Raw genomic sequence first — 23,878 nt, 5'->3', positions numbered from 1 at the left:
CCTTCCTTCCTTCCTTCCTTCCTTCCTTCCTTCCTTTTTCTTTTTCTGCATCTCTCTGTGGCTGACATGAGATTTAGTTGAATTAAATCTGCCATGGCATGAACATATTGAATGTTGACTTAGAAAGGTGTCTGGCTGTCAAGAAGTCTGGTTGTGGGGATTCATCAGATCAGACCACTAAATTCCTTCCATATATAACCATTGCCCAGTCTTGCTGAGCAGAGTTGGACAGGGTATAACAGATATTAAAGCCTGTTGGCATGACTATTGCCTACAAATAGAGCTGCAGTGTTCCCAGTGCAAAGTGCAGAAAGGAACAGGGTGAACTGTCCTGAGGTTTTGACTGATTGTAATCACAGTTACTGTGGTAAATCTCGTTAGCTGTAAATGCTGGAAGGTGTTTGAAAACGTGGTGATAAAGGTCATAACTTGGAGCGCTGAACTAATGCAGATGGAGATGGACCTGAACTTGGCCCCTGAAAGAAATGAAAGTAGCTTGAGGACTGTTCACATTTACACATGGCTGCACAAAACACTGTTAAAGATCAGCTGTAGGACTAAGATTAGGTCAGGTGTAGAAGAAAGTAGAAGTGGTACGAATTAGCTGGAAGAGCAAACAGCTCCCTACTTCATACTGTCTCTTGGTCAAACAGGATTATCCTGCCATGATCCTATATGCTGCTAGGAATGCTGCAGTTTTAGAATCAGTGAGACAAGTTGCCAATTTTCCCACCCTAAATTACCTTGCTCCTGGTTGTAGGACTTAGGATCATTTAGTCTTTCCCCTTCATGCTAATTCCTGGGATGCTGGCATATCTATTTGGTGGTTCTTGCCTCCAAGCATGGGATCTGGCCTCAGAAGCCTGGTTCTTCTTTGTGTGCCACTTAAGAGCCAGCAGAGTGGTCATAACTGTTGGTCACCACTGAACGGAGATGTATCCTGCCCTAATCTGAACCCACAGGTTACACCTATAGACACGTAATACCCCATTCTCATTTATTTGGTTCCTAAGCTACCTTCAAGTTTCTAAAATGGTGGGTGTGGGATGTCCCTCTCAGCAACTAAGGGCGAAGTCTTTGCTCTGTGAGACCTCTCTGCACTGCTTCAGGTGGCAGGGAGAGGTCTTCTCCTGCGCCCCGATGAGCTCAGCTGCAGGGGAAGGAGGTGCTCGGAGGGGACATTGCGTAGCAGAGCTTCTTCACTCTGGTTTCACAGGTTTCCCACTTCCACCCTGCTGCGAAATTCTCAGGCTGACAGCTGTGACCAGAAGGCAGTTCTTTGCTAAGAAACCTAGACATTCCCAGTTCCTGCTTTAGATTTTAACTTCCTTTTTCGTGCTTTTTTAAAACTCTTAATTATTATTATTCTTTCTTTTTTATTACAAGGAAGGCCTAGCACAAATCGAGAAAAATAAACACATACACAAATCAGAGCTTTTGCCAGAAGAAATTGTAATAATCTATTTGTAAACTGTGCATCACCTCCCAGGCATTATAGATACGAGATATGGATCTAATAGATCTACATATCTGAACTCATCTTCACCCGTTACCTCACCGACACTGTCTGTCATGGTCAGTTGTGGTTACTGCCATTTCCTTCAAACAGTGCTGGCTGCTGAGGGAGAGCATTCATTTGTCTCCACTACGGATCTGTCACACGGTTTAATATTGACTGCTCACAAGTCACCAATACACGTTACTTTTCCTTACGTAAGAGTTCAGTGAGAAGCAGTTCCAGTGCATAGAGTTTGTAACAGTAAGCTTCTATTACGCTGATGACTGAAAGGCGTTGTGGCTATCCCTCCAGAGATGACAAGGAATAGCATGGCTGCTGTCAGCAACTTCTCCAACCTTTATTCCTTTGGGGAAAAAAGGAGACCAACTCTTCTGCATATAGTTAACTCTGTCTTCCAGTGGAGTTGTTTTAAAATACGTAGCAATAACCACCTTCTTTGTATTCTTTCCTGATGATGTGTAATATAGATGTGTTTCTTTCTTAGCATTTGATTCCATCCATACATGAAAGCAAAAATGATGGAGCTGGTTGTTTGTGTGACCTCTACAAAGTCTGGTGAGACTGCGACTGCCCTTCTGTGGGAAGTGAGGAGCTGGAAATATCCCTTGGGTACCACATGGGGAAGTCATGCAACTGCTTATGCTGACAGCACATGCTTAAGAAATGCCAAAGGTGGATCTAGCAAGTTTCACACGAAGCTATTTTATTTCAACTTTTACAGTTTCCATAGATGAACGGAAGTTGTTGCTTTGTTTGTTTGCTTGTTTGTTCATTTTTCTACCAGGAGGCATTTATATTTACAAAGAACTGCTCTGAGCTCAACCTTTTGTCCCCCTCTGGAACAAGCGCCACAAGTGACTAATGGCTTCCGTACGAGCACGTGGCTCGGAGCAAAGGAGACGCCTGACGCAGGGCCTCTGCAACCCACCCTTGAAGACTTCCCAGACACAGGAAATGGCCTGGAAATCACACAGTGTTTGAAACACATGCAGTTACACAGCCGACTGGTAGCTTGGCTGGTTGGAAGTGACTTCTCTGTGTCAATTTTCTCTTTCAAACCCAGTCCAGAGAGGTGTGTCACAGGGGGTGAATGCTGTTGGCAACAGAATTTTGCTCTGCTAACCGCATACACTGATAAAAAGGAGGAACATCTAGCGATTGCTTACTGTGTTCAGTTTTGGGCTCCTCGCTACAAGAAGGACATCGAGGTGCTGGAGCATGTCCAGAGAAGGGCTACGAAGCTGTTGAAGGGCCTGGAAACACAAGTCCTGTGAGGAGTGGCTGAGGGAACTGGGGTTGTTTGGTGTGGAGAAGAGGAAGCTCAGGGGAGACCTTATTGCTCTCTACAACTGCCTGAAAAGAAGGTGCGGAAAGCTGGTGGTTGGCCTCTTCTCACAGGTAACTAGTGAAAAGACTAGGGGGAATGGCCTCAAGTTGCACCAGGGGAGGTTTCAGTTGAAAATGAGGGGACATTTCTTCTCAGAAAGAGCAGTCAGGCATCAGAATGGGTTGCCCAGGGAGGCTGTGGAGGCACCATCCCGGGGGGTGTTCAAGGAAAGGCTAGACTTCGTGCTTAGGGACATGGTTTACTGGGTGGCATTGGTAGCAGGGGGTGGTTGGACCAGATGATCTTGAAGGCCTTTTTCAACCTTAACAATTCTATGATTCTATTATTCCTTCAGAGTAAATCAGAAGGACTTGGGTGTCACTGCACCTGCTGCATCATCACTGTCCAGCAGAGTGGCACACATCAGCATGCATGAAGATCTGAGGAGAGGCTGCCATCACACTGGCCAGTCTTTGGGCTTGCCTTAGACTTAACTCTGGGCTGGGGCCCAGGAGTAGCAATTGAGTGTAGAAAATGACCTGAATTTTTCATCATTCCGGCAAATTTATCCACCAGTGCAGCAGTGACAATGAAGCTAGACAGCAGTAACTTGTCCCAAAATCTCTCAATAGTCCGAATTCTGCTACTGGGAACATAAATGTAGCAGCTGAAGAATAAGCAAAGTCTTGGCCCGTTGCTCTAGCTTGCACCTTGGGTAAGTTAAGAAAGAGAACTACACTCTCCCTTGCCACTGTGTTTGCAAACCCCCTACACTCAAGGAAAGTGGTGGTGCTGTCAGGTAAGGATGGTTTTCATACATGCAGTGCCTGGGGCATCCATGCATCACTGGGGAAATCCAGATTTAAATCTTATTCCTCTCTGACTGAGAATGGTGTCACACCCACCTCCTGAAAACCCACTAGCTTACAGACTTTATTAATTTATTATTTATTATATACAAAACTGCTAACTGCCAGAGTGGCAGTGCCTGAGCATTTAAATACTCTCACAAAGGCATTGCATAAATGTTCCTCTCTAGAGAACTGCCCCTAGATGTTAATGACAGAGGCTTTTTTACCCATTGTTTTACAGCTTTTGATGTTTTTGTTTACTACTTTCAGATAAACAGTCTCACAGAAATCATATCACAGCTTTCCTTGCAGTCTCAAGCAAAGCAATTTTTCTGACATTTTACTGTCATCCAGCAGTTACCCAGCAGACACTTTTTCCCATTACTTTTGCAACAATGCTTACTTTGTTTTCCAGTTTCAATGAGTTATATTAACCTATGCCTGCTTCTTTCGTGACAAGTTGTTTTCCCATTGCTGCTCCAGCTTCTAATGTTATTCTAACACCTGATAAAAGAGCTCAGCTGACAGCAGATGTGAATCTACCACAGCAGATTCTCTGTCAGATGTGTGCAGTACGAAATCACAGTTTCATATAATCCATGCTGGTTTTGAGCTGCCTTGGGACCACTTTATAAGAAGGTATTTTGGATTGTTTTTAAAAATACAGGAGATGTCCTTAACAGAACACTGCCTGACCTTACTGCAGACACAACTTTTATTAGAAGCTGCTTTTATGAGTATAGAAATAATATTATAGAATCATAGAATTATAAAGGTGCTGGTTTCAATGTCAAAGTCCCTTGTGACTTCCCATCAGTTTCTCTAGTCAGGGTATTTCAAACCCTGTTTCTGTATTAATTTGGAAGTGATACAAGCAGGTGTATGTGTCTAAGCTACAAATAGATTAGCGACAATATTGCTGAGCACAAAGAAGGAAAGAAAGGCCCCTCATCAAGTATAATGAGAACAATGTTTAATAGAAAACTGCTGTAAAGTTTGGTCAGCTTAGATATTTCATGCATGCTGCATAGCCATATTTTGCATATGGCAATGACAGTGTGGGGTGGTGACAGTATGCAATGGGACAGGTGACACAAAATGTGTATTAGTATAATGCTGTCATCTTTTCATGGAGTTTTGTGAGCTCCTAAGGAGTTTTCTAGTTTCTCATCTGTGCTGATACTCCTTTTTTGATGTATGATTGCTAACTAAAACCAGTGGTGGTCTGACATTGTAGCCAAAAGTTATCAGTGGTTCTCCTTTCCTTGTCCTCATGAAAAAAGTGGTCATATCTTTAAAAGGAATCACTGAAAGACGATGAGCAGCAAGATGAACAAGGCCTAGCTTCCCACGGAGTTGTGTTTTACAGGCCCCAGTTCTGACCTTCTGCAGGCTCACCTTCAACTCCTTCCTACATATCTTGCACAGTCAAGTTTCAGTGTATTCTCTGGCTGATGTAGAGCTAAACATCCTGCCAAATTGGCCAAAATGTGTGTGTGCACTGGCCAGATGGCCACTGCCTCTTCATACAGAGAAGACGCTGAGTTGACCATGTCTTTCACTCATCAGGAGATACTAAACTGGGCTTCTTTCCTCCTTCTAGCTGACGTTTTTCATGGAGTTTGTAAGAACATAGTATTTTACAGATCTTTGCACCCCTTTCGAAGTTGGATAAAGTTGGCTGTAGCCCTGATATTGGAGTTGGGAAACAGGTAAATGGCACTGTTTCACAGTTCCCTTAGCAAACCAGCCTAAAAATGAAGAAGGAGAAATTGTAGTTCAAAGAAGTTTTCAAGTGTTGTATATGTTGAAAGACTGAAATGTGTGAAACAGCTACACAGAAGCAATATGCTAGAATGGTGTTTTGTAGGTGGCTGAAGAATGAGGAATTAAGATCTAAAATGTGTTCCCTGTGATTTTCAAAGATAAACACTGCTACCATGCTGCTGCAGTTTCTCCTCTTCCCTGTGATACTCTGTGGTGGTTTCACTCATCTGGGCAGCTGAACTCCACCACAAACACACTCTCACTCCTCCTCCTCAAAGGGAAAGGGAGAGAAAATATGATGAAAAGGGCTCAAGGGTTGAGATAAGGACAGCGAGATTGCGCAGTAATTATTGTGGCAGGCAAAACAGACTCAGCACAGGGAGACTGATGTCATTTATTGCCTATCACTAACAAGTAAGAAACCAGAAGAAAACCTTCCCCCCATTCACCCTCTCCTACCTTCTCCACCCAAATGGTGCAGGAAACAGGGAATGGGGGCTGCGGTCAGTCCCTGACTTGTCTCCACCGCTCCTTTACAGTCCCTCTCTGCCCCTGCTCCCCGTGGGGTCCCTCCCACGGGATGCCGTCCTTCCCGAACTGAGCCTGTGGGGGCTGCCCACAGGCAGCTGCTCTTCAAGAACTGCTCCCACACGGCTCCATACCACGGGGTCCATCCCCCAGGAGCAAACTGCTCCAGCACGGGTCCCCCACGGGTGGCAGCTCCCCCCAGGCCCCCTGCTCCTGCGTGGGCTCCTCTCCACGGGCTGCAGCTCCGGCCCAGGGCCTGCTCCTGCGGGGGCTCTCCATGGGCCGCAGCCTCCTCCAGGCCACATCCACCTGCTCCACCGGGGGCTCCTCCACGGGCTGCAGCGTGGAGATCTGCTCCGTGTGGGACCCATGGGCTGCAGGGGGACAGCCTGCTCCACCAGGGGCCTCTCCACAGGCCGCAGGGGAACTGCTGCTGCCTGCCTGGAGCTCCTCCTGCCCTCCTTCAGCACTGACCTGAGGGGCAGCAGGTCTGGTTCTCACTCTGCACTCTACTAGGAAACTGGCCCTTATCTAACATGGGGCAGCTGCTGGGCTCTTCTTATTGTGGCCACTCCTGCAGCCCCCCGCTACCAAAACCTTGCCACGTAAACCCAATACATGTTGGTATTGAGAGACTGAACTTCTGAAAAACCTGCAACCAGCTTCACACATAACTGTGTCTGAGGGAAGACTATAAGTCAGAGTGGAGTTTGTCTCCTAGAAAGCAGTGACATTGACCAGGAACTGCAGATGACTATAGATGATAGCAAAAACAAAACAAAACAAAACACAAACAAACAAACAAACAAACAAAAAACAGTTCAACTTGGTCTGCAATGTCTTGCATTAGATCAAAGACAAGGATAATCCTTGGCCTTATAAGCAGAAGAACATCCAAGTGGCTTAAGGATGAAGTATTATCTCAGTACTGGATTAAGAAGACAAGAAAGGAGCAGATTTTTCAGTGCAGTTGTGCATGTTTGGTAAAACAGTTATAGTAGGAAAGGAATCTAAAAGATGGGGATTTGAAGGATACTTGAGGAAAACAAACCTCATGCTCTTATGAGAAGACTAATAAGTGGCTTTCTCTTCACACGTGCCCAAAGTCATTTGCTTTGATGATGGCCTAGAAGATTACAGTTCTGGATAAGAGATTTCTGACTACAGGTGACACTTCAGAAAATCAAAACAAAACAAACAAACAAAAAACAGAGTAAAATTTGAAGCTGACTGTAAAGAAGTGATGGGAAACATTTCTGGGTGCAAAACTTAACCATTGCAAAAATATACCTGGGAATGTCATCCTGCTTGTATTTACTTGAAAGTCTTCAAATTAATCCTGAAAGTCTTTCTTAAATATGTATTGTAGCTCCAAGAGAGATACAGGCTTAAACAGGCTTAGAGTCTTAAATAGGCTTACAGTCTTAAAATCTATGAATTCTTGACAAACCTTGTCAATCAGAAGTGCCCTATTGATACAATGAGGTAGAAAAAGGCCAGCAGCCAAGCAAAGGGATCCTGCCCACCTCATCTCTCTGGGGAAGAGAAAATGAACAGGCTGGCATATCTCAGTGCCCAAACACATCCCTACATCCTGATCTGCACTTTCTCCCACCCTGACAATCTCCTGCTTCTGACTTCAGCTGTGATGGGAATTGTCTACCTGAATATATGGACTTCCGAAGTGGTAGGATGAGAGTGCAGCCTTTCACTAGGCTCTTGCCTAGTTCACACCATGATCAAGCAAAATTGTCCTGACGTTCTCCAAAATTCATAAAAGAGCTATAGTATGGCCTCTACATCTCTATATTTGACAATTGTATAGGTATCCTGCTAAGGATTTTGATGCCTAGCTGAAGATGCCTTAGGTTTTAAATGGGAGCCCCAGTACACATAGTGTCATCCCAGATGTTTTTCTCAATCTAGCATGGCTCTGGTTTGGAAAGGAAAAAGCATAATGGGAAAGGTTGCCTAATATTTGCTTGGAATTTTGTTAACTAATGATTACACTGGAAGAATCAGTTTGCCTTCTGGTTGCAACCACTTGCCTGTGCCACAGTCCAGCAATGTCCTCACAGTGCAGTTCTTCAAGAGCACAGCTCTTCTCCTGCCCTGTTGGACACATTTCAGGTGCTTCACCACTTCTAAACAGAAGAAATTAATAATCCTTTTGAAAATGATAGGACATTGGCATTTATTCATGAAATAACTTATTTATTACCCTAGCAAGTCAGGCTAGAAAATGTCCATTTCATATGAGGAAAATGTTTTAGCTGTTTTGTACTGGATTTTCATAGTATGAATGCAGTTCACTCTCTTGGGAAACTCAGAAAAGCATACTTTATTTCCCACTTTGGATTCAAATTCCTAAAAGGCTTATAATAAGCAACCATCTGGCTGCTGTTTAGTGTCCCAGATGAAATAAGGATGGTAGCCTGAACCATGTGTCCAGAGAACAGGTGTCCCTATTGAAATTACCAGAGTAATTGGTAAAGAGACCAGAATCTCTGGGGTATATGCAGTCTAAGTAACCTTTCCATAACGAATGGGGTTAATTTAATTTTTTAGGCCATTAAACTATGGAGGTTTTCAGTTTGATTTATTTAATTTGCAAACAGAAGCATCTTGAGTGTCCCTAATGCCATGTTTTTGGTATTGTTGTATTTCTAATATTAAACCTCACATGACGGGTGCTGTGTGCCTGTTCTGAGATTCCTATTCTGGAAACAAATGTACTTGTCAAATTAAAGGAGACAAAATACTTAGGCAAGATGATATTTTTTTAAAAATACTCACTCTTCCTCATTTCTATTTTAAATTGTGATAGTCGAACTGTTGAGATGAAAACAATTGAGAGAATTCTTTTAACACATAAATCACAAATTAACAGCAAAAGCCTATTTTTAGGAAGAACATATTTGTAGTGTATTTTCTACCTGATCTCGGAGTGGAGTTTAAATAGTAATTCAGTAGTTTTATGCCTTTTAGAGTCATTTGATGATAATGCTATGCAGAAGAAACCTTTTTGCAGTTCAATTAGAAAGACAAGCAACTCCAAATGGGGTATTTTTCAACACTCTGAAGAGCCTGGATTACATTGCTAATGTCCAGAACTGTGTACTTTAACATATACAGCGAGGGCAGAGTATTTATATTTCAGGTGGTTATAGCAGATGTAGGAACCTCAGTTTTACTAATAACCTGAAAATGTTTTGAATTTGACATTTAGCTTTGAAATGTTAAAGGCAGACTGGCTTTCCCCTCTCAGCTTCACAGTGAATATTGAATGACACAGGCTTGTGGTTAGTCCTGTCCGAGACCTTTCCACTGTGAAGCCTATCCTTTTCATTACCCAGAAATTACTGGTGGTCACTTACTGTCACAGTAAAATATATCTTCTATTTCATTCATGCTTACCTCAGTTGAAGTTGATGTACTAACGTCCTTTTTAAACAAGAAGAATGTTTTTATTCAAGCTGTTCTGCAGGAACAGCAGAGAAGTGACTCAGATTTTGTCCATATACTCCTCACATACCAGTTCAGCATAAAAACCAAATATTTCATTGTTTTAACACGATGGGCAAAATGTGTAGCTCTTTGGTTCCTCTGTGATCGCATGATCTGAAAAGGGGGGAACAGATAAATAGAGGTAGTTAAACAGGAAGATCAAGATTTTAGAAATTCCTGGCTTCTGATCCTAACTGGCACTGACTTAGTCCATATCTTTAGATAAAGTGCTTTAGTGGTGGACCATTTGCACACATCTTCTGACCCTAACAATGAAGTTATAAGAAAGCAATAAGCCTAGGAAAGGAAGGTGTTAAAAAGCAATGGCTAAATAAATACCTTAACTTTTCTTTGCCTCAATTTTTTTTCTATTCTGAGCAAGAACCTTCATCTTCATTGAACTGTTACAAAGCTTTATATACTAACATTAAAAAAAATACTTTTAGAGTTCTTTATTTTGTATAAAGCAGTGTAGTTCGGCCATATTCCTTTCTTGGGAAAATGGGAGATGATGAAAAATGAATTGCTGCAAATAGGGAAACATAAGGGAGAAGATAAAACTGGTCAGAAAGCAGAGGTTGCTGTAGGAGGCTTAGCAGTCGGCTGGGATGCAAAGACAGGTGTACAGGCTCAGCTGTCCTGCCTTTGCATCTCTCACTCCCACTGCTGCTCACAAAAACCACACCAACGTTCTGCACACAGATGGTCCCATGCCCGCAGTGACACTCACTCCCTCCTTTCCCACCACAAAGGGAAGAAGCTACCCATAACATCAAAAGTCTGTAAGGTCCCACATCTGCTATGCCTTTTTCTATTCCTGTCCTTGCCTTGTTCATCCTTGACAAATAATGCAGCTCATTCTTCCTTTCCTGTCCTCGGTTCATGACACATACAACGTATATCCAGCTCTGTAATTGCATTTAACTGATTCAGTCTTCCATATATCCAGCTACTGCTACTTCAGTGATTACTTTTAGTTATCAAAGTGTGGTGTAGGCTTAAAGGCATTTAATTGTTCAGGCTTTTGATATTAAAAGAGAATTCTTGAATATCGGATTAATGTCTCTTCATGGTCATTTAAATTCCTTTAATGTGCATTAACAATAGCAGCTGGAGGAATAAGATACCCACCCATATCTGAACGTGTCCTGGCAATCCTCTGCAATGCACCCTTCCTTGCCATAAACCTATTCTCTTGTCACAAGGCACATCCATACCACAGGATCAACGTTTCCTTTCAATGTATTCAAGGAAGACACTGTTTTGTTTCATGCACCAACAAAAAAGTTGGTTCCTAATTGTCACAGTCCATGTCAAGACAAAAGAACAGTTGCTATTAATGTGAATAATGTTTGTGCAACCTCGCTTGTCATGCATCTAGTTTGGAGAATGACTGATATTTAAGTTTTCTTAGTAACTCCATTATGTCAACATTTCCTGGTTGCAAGAGTCATGGGTTTTTCTTTCATTGAAACAAGCCAAGTTGGGCAATGTGGCCTTTTGCTGGGCAGTCAGGAAAGGCAAGGCTACAAACTGCATGAATTTACAGCTGAATCCACTGTTGTGCATTCCCTCCATCCTCCACCCACGTGGTTTTTTGTTTTCCTGTTTTTTCCACAGGCACTTCTCCTTCTCAATTTTATTTTTCCTTGGCCTAATGTAGGGTTAAAGAATGAAAGGGAAACACAGAGAAAAAAAAAAAATGAGAGTGGAAATGATCAGGACAAGAAATATGACCAGCTGTTTAAATAGCAATGCACTCTGGAAGTGCACAAAGAATTAATTACTCCTTTCCTATTTTTATTTTTTTCTTAATCTATTTATTTCTATAGAATCCTAGATGATTTATGTGAATGATACAGTGACCAAAGAAGACGCTCTTCATGCTACTCCCTTTTCCTGAAAGTTGCACAGCATTGTTGTGTTCTGACATATGCCAAGTTGTTAAAAGAGTGTTTGCCACAATTGTACCTAAAGAGCTGTACAGCAAATTTGAAAAACAGCAACCATCGAGTTTTTCTAAGAATTATTCATCTTATATATGCAGTCTTCTCATAAAAAAATAAAATAAAATAAATCAACAAAATTGGCTTCACTGGATCTTGCTGCTATTGACTGCATTTGTTCTCTCTTCCCATCCAGGAAAAATGAGTTTTATGTTTCATTCCAAAGGCACAATAACTTGTCGGTGTTTCTAGTTTTTTTCCAAAGGCAAGTCCCATTTTCCTGTGTTAGCTGCCCAGAAAGCTGTGTGCTGGGGCTCCCACATCCCCCTGGTGCAGTTAGCCGATCTGGTGTTCCAGCAGAAGGTGCTCTTGGAGAGAGGTCTGTCATCATTTGCGTCAACTTCAGAAGGAAGACGGAAAAGTTGGGTTTAACCCAGTGTTAAGTGGGGAGACTTGCAGACAGCATGGCAGTACAGTGACAGGGTGCAACCTGCTGTTCTGGGAGTCCTCTGGAGCAGGTTTAGGGGCCATAGTAACATCTATAGACACCAGATTTTTAACCAAAATCTGAAGATCTCAATTATAGAAATCAGGTAGGAGCTCAGCTTAGTGGTTTCAGCTCTCCTGGTAAATTAAACATGACAGAGATCTTTACCTTGGACAGGAGACAATTCTCTTAGGAGAGCTCTCATACTGTTAACCCCTCTTGCCTTCCCAGACATGACGGCCACAACTGGGACACCGTCCTAGGAAAGGGTCCTAGGCTAGGAAATTGCCATGTCTAGGAAGTTTGGGAAGTCAGTTAGTTGTCTGGAACAAAACCTTGCTGAGGACAATTCTGGTGATGTAACAACCCTGAGTGCCAGTGCCTGGAACATCCCATGGCATTGGTCTAGCTAGCACATTTGCCTCGTACTTCAATGCAATACACAGCAAGTACGACACAAGACAGAACCCCTTTACATAACTGTTTTGGTGAGCCTGAGTTCTTGGTCCCAATATATAAGTAAGTACATAAGCTCCAAATACTTAAGCCTTTTGAAAAGATAATTTTTTCCCTTGTGCACTGGAGAACTGTACTCTAAGAGGTTTCAACATAGTAACATCAGAGTCCTGTGGCTCACAGCTAAGTGATGTCCTGGTCTGGTATTGTCAAGAATCAGAAAACAATACCTCCATCTTCTGCTGGTATACAAAGTTCCCAAGGAGATCTCCTCTTATAAAACCAGGCTGGGATTCTGTTTATTGTGACACACATACGAGAGAGAGAGAGAGTGAGAGAGAGAGAGAGAGAGAGTTCACACCAACATAATACATGGACAAAATATCTAAACTGGGTTACTTGTGATAGAGGAGAATATAAAATGCCAGTAGCTTCACATACATGTATAGTTGTGGCTTGTCCCAGCAGGCAGCTTCTCAGCACCACACAGCCATTTCCTCACTCCACACACCCCTGCAATGGGATGGGGAGAGAAATTTTTTTTTTTTTTTTTAAAAAAAAGGTAAAAAAAGTAAAGTAAAAAGTAAAGTAAAAGTAAAGTAAAAGTAAAGTAAAATGGGTTGAGATAAGGGCAGCTTAATAGGAAATAAAAAGGAGAGAAATAACAACAACAACAACAAAAGAATATGCAAAGCAAGTGATGCAGAATGCAAATGTTCACCACCCACTGACCAGGGCCAAACCAGACCCTGAAGAATGCCCCATCCCCATCCCAACCAGTCACCCCAGTTTCATTTCTGAGCCTCATCGTGTGGGACATCAGTTTGGTCAGCTGGGGACAACTGTCCTGTCTGTGCCCCCTGCCAGCTCCTGGTGCACCCCCAGCCTCCTTGCTGGCAGGGCAGCACAAGGAGCTGAAAAGCCATGGGTTTTGTGTAAGCACTGCTCTGCAATAACTGAAGCATCAGGATGTTATCAACCTTATTCTTATCCTAAATCCAAAACACAAGACTATGCCAGCTACTAGGAAGAAAATTAACTTATCCCAGCTGAAACCAGGACAATAGCTTACTTCAGCATGCTGCTTCAAAAACATGTCTTCTCATGTACAGTTTAGCTTCCCTTTAGATGTTGAGCTAAATGCTTATTTCTCATGCTAAATCCTTATGCAAGACAAGGAGGGAATGGCCTTCATATTTTCTGTATTTGTGAAGTCCACTAGTCAGGTATGCACTAAAGGACATCAAGTGTGAAGGAAGTAAGAGAGAAATGAGTGATTAGCATGGTTGTCAAGACCAGAAGAGCAAGGAGGACAAGAGACTTGTGCCCCGTTACTCACAAATACTCTGTCTAGGGAAAATGAGTCCTGTGAAACTAGTTTTTAGGGCAGAAAAAGGAGAAACAGCCAAGTCACTGAAAATAAACAGGAATTTGAGACTGTGACCACAGATATCCACCATCTGATGTGAAATGCTGAGTAAGGTTGAAAAGATTCCTCTGCTAGCAAGCAGGAACTCTTTGCTAACCTAATGGCTTTACTCATATATTTTTAAATGAAATGTCATAATCCTTGGGGCTGGTGGTTGTTCTGACAAAATAAAGTCTGTATCCTACCAGTTGCCCCACATCACAAGTGCTGCTGGGGCTGTCTGCACTAAATTCAGCTTTCTGGCAATATCCTCATTAACCTGCCAAAACAGACAAACAAACAAACAAGTAAATAGGCTTACCAATGAATTCAATAGCACTGCGTACTATTCCCAGGGTAATTTTTCTCAGGTAGAAGAAAACAAATAAAGTGAGTTCCTGTAGAAACAAGGAGAGGTTGATCACTTAAACACAACTGACTGAATGACTGAATGACTGAATGACCACTACGTCTGTAGTGTTGTCCAACAATTCTGGTGATAGAAAAGCTGACCCATGCTTGAGAATGAAGAACATAAGTCTTCGTTTCCTGGGGAATTCAGACTATTCACTTCAGTGGAAAGACCCTCATACATGCAGTTCCTGATCCCATACTGGCCTATTCTGTCCTTCACTAGGTACAGAAGCTTAAAAGTATGGTTTAAATATTCAGAATTAATACTGCAGTTATCACATTGTTTGAGAGTGATCAGATTTTTGAAGAGACAGCTGGGAGCCTGGCATAGGGGTTTCAGTGATGTAAAATTATTTAATGGAGTTGGATGAATTATTCATTATGAATCATTCATCTGACCAATGTCGGAACTTCTCTGTCTATAAATTATTCATATTTTTTTAAAAATTAAAATTAGTATTCATCCTGCCTTCACATTTATCAAGGCTTAGAATTTGGCTGTGCATACATTTAGTATGTCAAAAGGTACAAATTAAAGAACTTTTACATTACACAAGCTGCCTAAATTTATTTTTCTTTCTTCCATTTGTCATGCTATTTTGAGGTAGCATGAACAAAAAAAAAAACAAACAAACAAACAAAAAAAAACCACGAGTTCCAAACTGAAAGAAAGAAGCGAGAGAGCATGAAAGTTCCTTGTCCAGACATTAGGTCATGAATGTTTGTGCTGTTTTATGCATTAAAAGCTAAAATGCAGGGAAGGAATTAATTTCCATATGCAGCTTCCCTTGTTAAGCAATGCTTAACTAAAGCGCAGTGCTGCTTCTCTGCTTCTCCTGCTTCTCTGCAGTTGCAGTAGTATTGAATTAATTGTTAAGTCACTTCCTTGGTCCCTTGAATTAAGCGAGGGCTGCTTTTGGAGAAAATGATGTGTTTAGTAAATTCTGTCTGAGGTGGCACAACTTAATCCTACTTCATTTTCTGATTTGCTGAGCTCCCCCGTCTTTCCAGTGAACATGCAGTTCATTTAGAGGGAATTTAAGCCTGCTGACAATTGGCTTGCTCTTCTGTTTCTGTTTGTGAGTATCATAGAAAGAGTTCACAGATCATAAACTAAAGACAGTAAACCAGGAAACGGTGTTGGAAAACGCTTTCAAATGACTTCTGTGGTTTCATCTGTAGGGCACACTGATTTCATACACAGGACACAGTGTCTGAATTGCTTCAAATGATGAAGAGTGCTTGCTGTCATATACCTGTAGTACTTAAAGTGCTAATTCAGGAAGGCTGAGACATTCATACACTGAATGACACTCTGAGTAGTTATCTATCTTCACTGATGATCGAAAAAAAACACACAACAAAACAAACAAACAAACAAAAAACAATATTAATTTTGCATCCCAAACACCACTGTAAATCATATGCTGAATCACTACATTAAAAAGTCATGATCTGCATAACAAAATCAAAGTATTTTCCATTGTTGCTGGACAGTCCCAAAACTTGCATTCATCTTTGTGCATCTGTGCTCTCCTGGGACCATTTTCATTTCAGCCCAATAATCCGATTAATCCATTATCTGCACTTAGCCTTTATCAAGATAAAGTGACATATTGATTTTCAAGCATTACACAAACTGAAAAAGCAGAGAGTGCCATTTGAATGTAAGTATGCCAGAAGTCACATTTCTCCCTGAGGTTCACAAGGCCTTTCTTATTCTAGACCTGTTTCCTTTTGAGTAAACAGACTGATTTGTAGAGAAAATGTGTAATACGTGACAGAGGCACAGCATGTCAATGTTAACGTCAAAACTCTCGCTTGTGTGACTGTTTTAAGACATTTGGGTGTGCAGTTCACACCAGTAGCATAAAAAATTCTGCCCACTTCTTCCATGTTAGCACCAATTTACTACAATGCCACGTTCCACACTGAGTGCATGTATGATAAATATATCTACGAAGAGTGGGATAATTCCAACAGACCAATGCAACAGCGATTTAAGAATGTAGATATTTAACATACTGGCACAAAGGTCCATCTACTCCTTTATCCTGTGTCCACCAGTGGCTGATCTTGGAAAACTACTGAAAATATAAAGCAAGAGATTAAACTTATATAGTATTTGTCAACATCCTCCAACAATCTGTGGGTTTTATGGATTTTCAGAGACAAAGGAGTCCTTTTGTATTAAAAAAAAAAAAAAAAAAAAAAAAAAAAAAAAGCCTGTGATGGTTTTCTGTTCCATAAATATGTTTAGTCCCTCTTTAAATATATATATACATATATATATATATCTATATATATATATATATATATTTGAATACTTAAGATCTTATGGTGAGGAGCTCCACAACTGTACTTTGTTCAGATAATAGGAAAGAGAGAACAGTCTAATCCCAAATCTCTTCATGGTACTTGTGAGTTTACTGGTGTTTACAGTATCACTTCTGATTTGCCTCTTTCCAGTCCAAGTCTACATTGCCCTTCTATATTTTCAGTCACTTGAGTCTGTTCAGGATCTTATCTATTAGATAGCATTATATCTGTCTAAATGCATGTTGAATGCTGTGCAACCTTCAATGTATGTAGTCTTGGCCATGACAAGGGAATGGAGACACAACAATCCATAAAAATAAAATAAAATAAAATTCAAGTGCTTTGTCTCATGCAGAACCCCTGTAAGTGAAAATGTGCTTGCTGATAGAGATGATTTGCAGGCTAATCCCACCTACATGACTTTACAAAACAACCCCTCCAACCCCAAAAGGTAGAGAGTGTAGAGAATTCTATGCTCAGCTGCTAAGCTCTTTTTAGAATTGGCAGTAAACTTGCACTGCTGTGCTTTTTCAACCAACCTTGAATACTAAGCTTAGCTTCAATGACACCACTGTTCAGCAGAGGCCCACCACCAGCAACAAACTCAGACTCAGAACAGTGACTGAGCTATTTATTCGCAAACACAATTTCTGGTTACACATGGTTGGTCACTGCACATGTGTTTCCAGTTGCATGGAAATGACTTGTTTCCTACTAGGTGTTATTTCTACTTCAGTTGCTTGGCTCTGACTTCTGCTCCCAGAGCCAGACTGCCAGGGGAACAAAGACCAGTGCCAGATCTTTGAGACAGATGTGTTCTTTTCAGGCAGATCAATGAGCAATGTGGAGGGCAGAGCAACTGTCTTGTACTGTTGCTCATAAAGCTGTGATTTATTGTGCCAGCTCTAAGAGATAAATGAGGTCCTGAGTCAAAGTGAATCTTCTAATTGAATTATATCACTTCCCAGATGGCAATGACCTTAAAAGCCCACACCATGCAAAGATACAATCTGAACGGAAATCTGGCTCACATTGCACATTAACCTGTGCATCTTCCTGAGTTTTAGTCTATTTATGACTCAACAAAATCAGCAGCTGCTATTTTTAATGTAGTAAGATAAGCATTATTTCTATTTCTGGTACTGAGCAGATAGGAAGGCCTTCTGCTCAAACAAGGGAAAGCCTACAGTGATCTCTTGAGCCATTGGCAGCTCTCAAGCAGTTCAGGTGGGACTGCCACCCAGAGCTCATTTGAGTACCCAGCTGTGTCTTCAGCAATGGAACAAGGTGAGGCTGAGAATGTCGTGAGGCCAGTGCTTCCCAGTCCAGCTGCACACCCTGCTCAATGCAATGCAACCTGGCTCTGTCCCACGCTCCAGTCCCAACATCTGAGCAGCTGTCAACCCTGGTAATTGCTCCTGCTTGCAAATATCCCTTGTCCCCTGGTATGATCACTTGTCCTCCTGAACCTCTTACTCTGTGGCACTTATCCACATGGGAAAGTCTGGGATGCAGCTTGTAGGCTCAGGAAGACTGGTCACATGCTTTACAAATGTTGTGGCCCTGTCCTATAAAGCTATCAATGCTGGCAGATTTTTATGACCAAGTCTTGCCATAAGGGCAGAGGCTGCCTGTGTGCCATAAGGTTCAGGAGCAAGGAAGGTAGAGTAGATCCTGTAGGAGGTAAAATCAGAAAACAAGCATTCCTATCTTACTATGAGGAAACTGAGGCAGCAAACTCACAGGACTTGCCATTTCATATGATTAGACCACACCGTTCCTGACAATTTCCTCCAGAGGTTTACCATCCAGAATGCTAAAAAAATAAAATTCCTCATTTATCACACATAGTTGTTTAGCTCCAGCTTTCTGCCACAGAAATATTTGCTGTTTGTATTTACCAAGGTAACAATGTTATCCAAACTTTCTGCATAGTTGTTCTGGTTAATATTTTTGTTAATTTTACTTTTGTGATATTTGTTTTGGTTAATATTTCTTTCCATGTGTGCATCATCTACTTCCAGTGACACAAAGGAGAAGCATGAAAATAGTAACCTTTATAAATAAAAAGTGAAGTAAATCCAATTTCATTCAATGTGATGTTAAATATTAGAACTCCCCATGTGGAAAAACACACACAACTCAAAAACGTAGTGGCAAAAAGTAGAAAGAAGGATTCTCTGGGGTTTTTAGGTGGTCATTTTAAACTACTAGAAGGTTTGAAGTGAAAAAGAGAAATCTTGGTCTACAGAAGTAAACATACCTTTCAGATGGTGACTCAAAAAGCCATTAGAACCTGTGAGTTCATTTAATCTCCCCCTTCCATCCCCTCTTTTTTATTGTTTTATTATTATTATTATTATTTTCAGAAAAAATAGGGAAAGGCACAAAGTCCTTTTTCTTTTTCTTTTTCTTTTTCTTTTTTTTTTTTTTTAATAAATCTTTCAGAGTGTGGTGGTTTTGCACAGTTCTTGTTTGTAAGAATTTAAATGCTATATGTTAAAACCATTGATGTTACATGCAGGTGTGTGGTGGTTTTACCGTGCTAGGCAGCTGAATACCACAACCGCTCTCTCACTCCCCCTCCTCAGATGAGGAGGGGAAGAAGTAAAGGAAAGAACAACTCACGGGTTGAGATAAGGGTAATTCAAAGCTTTGGGAAGGGGAATGATTTTTTAAAAGCACTGGATAACACCTGAGACTGGGTTATTTCACAGTGCTGTGTCTGAAAGCATGCCAATTTTTCAGTCTACATGGTATGGTATGAAGACATACCATGTAGATTAAAATACTACAGAAGGTTTGACTTAAAACAATAAAGACTGGAAAATTAAACAACTGGTCTCTGCCTTTAAACCATTCACTGAAATAGTTCCCACCAACAAGGCCTCCTCTGTTGGATATGGTGCATGTGATAGGGCAGTTCTGGAGCCTGAACTTCTACACATACCGAAAGGAGAAATAGAGAATGCTTAGTGGCAGGGAGGTGTTTTGAGTATTTTTAACAATGCAGCTGAGCCCTGATCTGGTGCAATCATTTCACAGATCACTCTTTGAACCTCTTCAATACTGAGCTGAGTCTAAATGTGATGGCTCTTACAGTGGCTGTAGCAGTATACATTCATTCCCTTTGGTGATTTGGGTTCAAGCCACAAAATATGGGAAAGCAAAATGACTTTTTACTCATTTTTACTCATTGGCTCTACCAGGTATTGAAGTGTTCCAGTTGTAATCTCAACTACAGAACAGCAAAACTGCATCACTGCCAATCCCTGAACACTGGATGGCACTTGAAATCCTGTCCAGCTCATGACCCTTCCCCTAATGGGATCTTAGCCAGTCCCTTTATTTCTGCCTTTTTCAATGCACAGACTTTAATGTTCTTTTTTTTTTTTTTTTTTTTTCTTTTTTCTTTTTTCTTTTTCCTTCTTCTATTTCTGAAAGGGTGGTGTTTCCCTTAGAAATTTCACATATATGTAGAGGTATATATAATATGTATGGATTTACCTATTTCAGTTGTCATTTCATGGCCTCTTAGAAGTACACACACATTCACACAATTGAAAATTATGTGTCCTTTTTGGTAAGAGAAAGAACTCTTCTGTGTCTATGGCAATACACATTCACAAAGCAGTGGATTAAGGGTGATCCTTCCTTTCCGGCTTGTCCTGTTTTCTGCTGTTGTTTGTTGGGTATCTGTTGATTACTAAGGTCATGTGAGCATAATTCTAGTGTGCTTTCCTTTCTGAAAGGACCTAATCCTGCTGGCATTGTGGTTGCCCAAAGCTCCTTTGGGAGCCATACCATGTTGCTGTACCTACTGGGGCGTAGTGATGGTTTAGGCAATATTATTTGTATACAGCTGTACAGCATGTGATGGCTGCAAAAATACCTTGGGTTGTGGATGTAATAATGTAACATTTTCAAGTCTTGGGACATTGGCTCTTCAGGATAGGTTATGTCTTAAAGACACTTTCAGTAGCTCTACTGAGTGGACCATTGGACTGCTTGTGGTTGGCCACGTCTCTGCATCTGTCCGTAGCAAGGGCTCTAGACCCCAATGAACTCAGTGGGAGTCTGGCTGATGACAGAACAGGTCTGATGTCAGACCTTGATTTCGATAGAAAAATAATATAAAATAAAATAAAATGAAGGAGAGAATAACAAGTAAAACAACCCAATTAAAATGCTTGCTAAATTAGAAATTTGCTGTGCAAAATGGACCACATAATATTTTCTCAGTTACAGTACCAGGGTATCCAGGAGCAAAGTTATTTCTCATGCACTATAAAAATATTTTGCTCTCTTGATTTCAAATGCAAACATTAAGCCTGTATATACTTTTTCATTAAGTCTGTGGGATTTAATGGAGGTGTCTCTTTTTGTAGTAATGCAGACCATAAATAGGAAAATACAGAAAATAGCCAGAAGATAATGCAGAGAGATATCAGAGAAAACATGGAGAGGCTGATAGAAGTAATTGTAAGTTCTCCTTTGCTGATAGCAGAGGAGAAGCTTGTGACTTTAACTGAGACTGGAGAAAGCCTTGACTAGGGACTGGACAAAAGTAGAAATAGTGCAATGAATACTCATAGCTTTTAGGTGAGAAATGGCAGCCCTGGGCCTGAGTTCAGTCTCCTCACATATCTACTGATAGTGACGAGGCACAAAGAAGTAATCTTTAGCAGTGCCTTGGTGTCATCATCGATTTCAACTGGCACAAGCTATCCCTGCTGCCTCAGAGCTGGCTGGGGAGGCATTGCCAGCCACCCCTCCTGGTGGCTCTCCTTCCTCATGCCTCACTTCTGCCCTTGTGCTTATCATGACTGTGTGCTGCACCCAGCCACAGAACTGACTTGGGCCAAAATTAAACTTGGCTTCAGTTGTATCTTCCCTGGGTCAGAGCACAGCCCCGTGAGCTCAGGGGAGGGAGGAAGTAGCCAAGGAAACTGTGCTGAGGGACTAAGTGAGAGAAACTGTGCTAGGTCAACATAAGCATTCCTGGCTGGAATGATTTTCTATTTCAGGAAAATAAAATACGGTGAGTAGTAGCAAACATGGTTGTCATAATCAAATGAGGGGACTGCTTGTGAGAATGAAACTGTTTTTGTTTCTAGATGGTTTTGATGAATCACATTCATATCATGATGCCCAAAAATTCAAAGTTTATGAGTAGACAACAGGCTAAAATGTGGAGGGAAGCAAGGAAAAGTACATAGGAAATTCACAGAAAAAATAAGAAAGAGAAAGGAAAAAACAACTAAATTAAGCATAGGGGTGAACAAGGAGGAAGTATGAAGCAGTGAGTAGACAGCAGAATGCCTCAAGGAAAAAGAAATAATAGTAACAGGAAGAATAATACCAGGAGAAAAATGGCAGGAAAAATGGCAAACTCCAAAACGCAGTGGAAAAAGGTCACTGTGAAGTCATCTCTGAGCATCGATAAATAAAAGCAGATAACCATGAAGCCTGGAGATACTGGTGGATGCATTTTATAGCTGATGTCTGTCAAACTGTCATTTTCTGTATTCATGTTATCACAATAGAGGGAAATGCATGCTGTTCTACCAGTAACATCTACATACCATCATGTTTTTTTTTCTTTTAGTTCTATTTCCTTTGCATACTTGAGAGAACTATAATTAGCTTTTGATGGGGTTAGCATCTCTCAGACTGCAACACCATTTAAGCAATAAAAACACTTTACAATCCCCACCAAAATGAGCATCTGAAATAGTCTCAAGGTTGTCAAGCCCCACCTTGCTGATGAGGGCCTGAGACATTTCTGTCAACATGAGCCCTGTAGAAGTAGCACTAGATAGAGATCCCCCTGCAAAACTCTCCCAGGCCTACACAAATGCACATCAGGGTGTTCTGATTTAACCCAGCTGGCAGCTAAACACAGCCGTTCGCTCACCCTCCACCCTCCCTCTCTGGGATGGGGGAGAGAAATGGGAAAGTGAAGCCTGTGAGTTGAGATAAAGACAGTTTATTAAGATAGAAAATAATAATAATGATAATCATAATAATAATAGTGTGTACAAACCAAGTGATGCACAATGCAATTGCTCACCACCCACTGACCGATGCCCAGCCTATCCCCAAGCAGCCGCCCCCCCTACCCCAGCTAGCCACCCCTATATATTGTTTAGCATGACACCAGGTGGTATGGGATATCCCTCTGGCCAGTTTGGGTCAGCTGTCCTGGGTCTGTCCCCTCCCAGCTCTTGCTGCACCCCCAGCCTGCCCGCTGGCAGGACAGAGTGAGGAGCTGAAAAGTCCTTGGCTTGGTGTAAGCACTGCTCTGCAGCAATTAAAACATCAGCATGTTATCAGCACTCCTCTTATCCTAATCCAAAACAGAGCACCCTACCAGCTACTGGGAGGAAAAATAATTCTGTCCTAACTGAAACCAGGACACAGGGCAGCTTGAGGGAGAAGCAGACATTGTTTGTCTGAAAAAAGGCATCTAATGAGACAAACACAGGGCAGTGCATACCAGTAATACATTCAGGAGTTACTACACCATGAAAGGGAGAGCTGAGCAGCTATCTTGGTCCTTAGGGAAATTAAGGGGTAGTACAGGCACTCAGTGCTAAACGAAGAGGTGCTATTATAAATTTCACAGCCAAACATCAATATATGGAGAAGACCACAAGGGCAAAGGCAGCAGAAAAATCAGGTCTAAGGAGCATGAGAGAAAGTGCTTTTTTTCTTTCAGACCATCTGAGACTGTCTGGACAGAGGTATTTCCAGCTCAGCTCTGGCATGTGGTGTTACAGCATCTCACCCTGTCCACCTCTCCCTCTAGTGACCTATTCAGCACTGTTGTTTCCTTTATTTGTGCCTTTGCTACCCTGCCTTTGAATTAGAGATGCAGATAGAGCAAACACTATAATATGTTCTAGGGCAGAAAGCTTTTTAAGAGGTATACAAAATGTATGAAGGTATATTAGGGGTAAATCTGGTGGAAGGTGTGATTTGTATTGAAGCTGTGTTACCATTCGCAGGAGTAACAACTCAGCTACAAGCTATGTCTCTATGCGAGGTATCATCCCTCAACCATCTCTGGGATGGGACTGAGCGAGTACTGGAAGTACTACACTAGGGAGAAAAGGAAGTGAAGGCAAAAATTCCCAGCCTGAAAAGCTGACAGCATGCTCTCTAACTTGAATTTTGGCCATGGAAGGAGAGTGAATACATATGATTTTTAAAAAGTACTATGAAACTTTGAATCACCATAAGTGACAAGGGCCTAATTTTTTCCCCCATCATGTATAGTCTGGATGCCTTCATCCTTTAAATAGTATTTATCATCATTGTATCTAAATGCTGGCATCTACGAAGCT

The 23,878-nt window shown here is 41.5% G+C and overlaps 1 long non-coding RNA gene across 1 annotated transcript in view; it reads left to right on the top strand.

Moving 5' to 3' along the window:
• The window catches only part of LOC118156220, a 24,236-nt gene extending 4,705 nt beyond the window's left edge, over positions 1-19,531 (top strand). The window contains exons 2-3 of the long non-coding RNA XR_004746190.1: positions 713-716; positions 19,516-19,531. This is a non-coding gene — a long non-coding RNA (uncharacterized LOC118156220). The remainder of the gene's footprint in view (positions 1-712; positions 717-19,515) is intronic.
• Positions 19,532-23,878: the final 4,347 nt, after the last annotated feature.

Source organism: Oxyura jamaicensis, chromosome Z (assembly GCF_011077185.1).
Source record: "Oxyura jamaicensis isolate SHBP4307 breed ruddy duck chromosome Z, BPBGC_Ojam_1.0, whole genome shotgun sequence".
NCBI lineage: Eukaryota > Metazoa > Chordata > Aves > Anseriformes > Anatidae > Oxyura > Oxyura jamaicensis.
This window is presented reverse-complemented; position numbering and strand designations above follow the sequence as displayed.